We start from the raw sequence: 2,500 nt of genomic DNA, 5'->3' as shown, positions 1-2,500 counted from the left end.
CAGCCGGCCGCCCGGGAGTGTGTCCCGAGGGCCCGCGCGAACACGCAAGCGTCCGCTCAATTATTCTGCAAACAGGAGGAGGCTGAGCTCCCCTGCACGATACACCTCGAAACCCTCTCAGGTCCCGGCGGCGCGCAGCGCCGTCCTAAGTACTTGGTCGGGTTCGAGAGAGGCGCAATCGCCCGGAGATAGGCGAGTAGACGCTTTCAGTGCGAACACCCATGCTCCCAACTGAGCTTGCCGCTGCCGACAGAGGCCCGGGAGCGTGCTGTCGTGGCATTGCCGGCGGGAAACAACACGCGCCACCTACGGTGACCGGCAGCTCCAACGCCAGCGCCACAGAAGGGCAAAGCCCCACTTGGGTGCAGAAGCGAACTCTCCCAGCACAGCGCACGCGCCAACACGTCCGCAGAGCTGCGATACAAACCACCTGCGAGAACCGCTGGGGGCGACCGAGCAGCAGACGGCGTCGCGACGCCGAGTGCCGGGCGGCGGCGCATCCTCAACGCACACAGTCCGCAATCGGACCAGCACACTGCAGATGTCCACCGCGCTTCGCACCGGGCTCGACAGAACCCACTTTGGCCGCCTGGCGCCGCGCGCAGGGTGCGCCGGCGCATAGCTGGGACGCCAGCCGGGCCCGTCGGCCGGCGCTCCTGCCACTGGGCGCCCCCCACCAGCCGGCTGTAGTGCGTGCGCTCACGCAGCGCGCGGCCAGCACGCCGGGCGGCCCCCCCTCACCGGCCGGGGACTGTCCCGCCAAGCCACAGCCTCGTATCGCTTCATACCCACATGGCCAACTCAGGTTCGGGGGCATGGCGGGTACCGCCGAAACAACCGGTTCACAGATGTACCGATCGTCGCTATCACCGATGCACCTGCAGCGCGAACAACCGCTCAACAACTGATTTCCAGTTCATTTGCGGATCTTTGGCAGCAAACGTATACGTCAATCTACATTTGCGAAATCTACGATTCTGGCATGCCTGCATGTTATGTGTCACGACACGCTACATCAGCCCACATACACACTGCGGCATGTACACGAGAGAACACGTGGAAGATGGTCCGCGCACGTGTGCAATGTCCCTTGCGCGGTCGACTGTCAACCGGCCTCTGTAGCATGTCGCAGATGTGGAACGCGGTCCACCGTGCTATCATGTTGTGTGGGGCAATACGATTAAATAGGAAAACCCTCGTCGCTACATCAACAGACGGCTCACGCTGATTCCCGGCAGAGGGAGGAGGGGGGGGGGGGGGGCCAACATGCAATACTTTCGTCCGTACCTACTTACCACATGTCTGTACGGCGTACAACAGTGCAATCTCGCTGTAATGGGGAGACGAGACAAGTAGCATCGTGCACAACATATGGCCCTTATGATTCGCCATTGTAGGGCGCAGCCGGTGTACGGTCAAGCATGTGCCACATTATGTCACTCAGTACGTAACGACGGATGATCAGTGTGGGTTACGCGTACATCAGCGGACAGTCCACACAGGCCGTACCACAACGTACACTGACTGCATCGACAACCGAATGCAACTGAACAGCTGCAAGGCTCATTTCACAAACAAACGCCTGACCGACCAGCTTGGAAGGGCAGGAGGGGAGGGCGATATTCGTTCTGTAGCGGTACACCCTTCCAGTGGTTAGCGGGACTGTGTAGAAAGTACGCAACACTCGAAAGACCTTTATGTGAGGGTACGCACCATGGCATCAAGAAATACACATGACACCAGAGGATCCAAGCAGTGAACTATGTTCAGAGGGTTGCTGTTAGGCAAAGCTACATTCCTGTGACGTTACATGTGACAGTTAAGGTGCAGTGTAAGTTAGGTTAAGGTGCAGTGTAAGTTAGGTTAAGGTGCAGTGTAAGTTAGGTTAAGGTGCAGTGTAAGTTAGGTTAAGGTGCAGTGTAAGTTAGGTTAAGGTGCAGTGTAAGTTAGGTTAAGGTGCAGTGTAAGTTAGGTTAAGGTGCAGTGTAAGTTAGGTTAAGGTGCAGTGTAAGTTAGGTTAAGGTGCAGTGTAAGTTAGGTTAAGGTGCAGTGTAAGTTAGGTTAAGGTGCAGTGTAAGTTAGGTTAAGGTGCAGTGTAACTTAGGTTAAGGTGCAGTGTAACTTAGGTTAAGGTGCAGTGTAACTTAGGTTAAGGTGCAGTGTAACTTAGGTTAAGGTGCAGTGTAACTTAGGTTAAGGTGCAGTGTAACTTAGGTTAAGGTGCAGTGTAACTTAGGTTAAGGTGCAGTGTAACTTAGGTTAAGGTGCAGTGTAACTTAGGTTAAGGTGCAGTGTAACTTAGGTTAAGGTGCAGTGTAACTTAGGTTAAGGTGCAGTGTAACTTAGGTTAAGGTGCAGTGTAACTTAGGTTAAGGTGCAGTGTAACTTAGGTTAAGGTGCAGTGTAACTTAGGTTAAGGTGCAGTGTAACTTAGGTTAAGGTGCAGTGTAACTTAGGTTAAGGTGCAGTGTAACTTAGGTTAAGGTGCAGTGTAACTTAG

Source organism: Schistocerca gregaria, unplaced genomic scaffold (genome assembly GCF_023897955.1).
Source record: "Schistocerca gregaria isolate iqSchGreg1 unplaced genomic scaffold, iqSchGreg1.2 ptg001193l, whole genome shotgun sequence".
In the NCBI taxonomy this organism is placed as follows: domain Eukaryota; kingdom Metazoa; phylum Arthropoda; class Insecta; order Orthoptera; family Acrididae; genus Schistocerca; species Schistocerca gregaria.
This window is presented reverse-complemented; position numbering follows the sequence as displayed.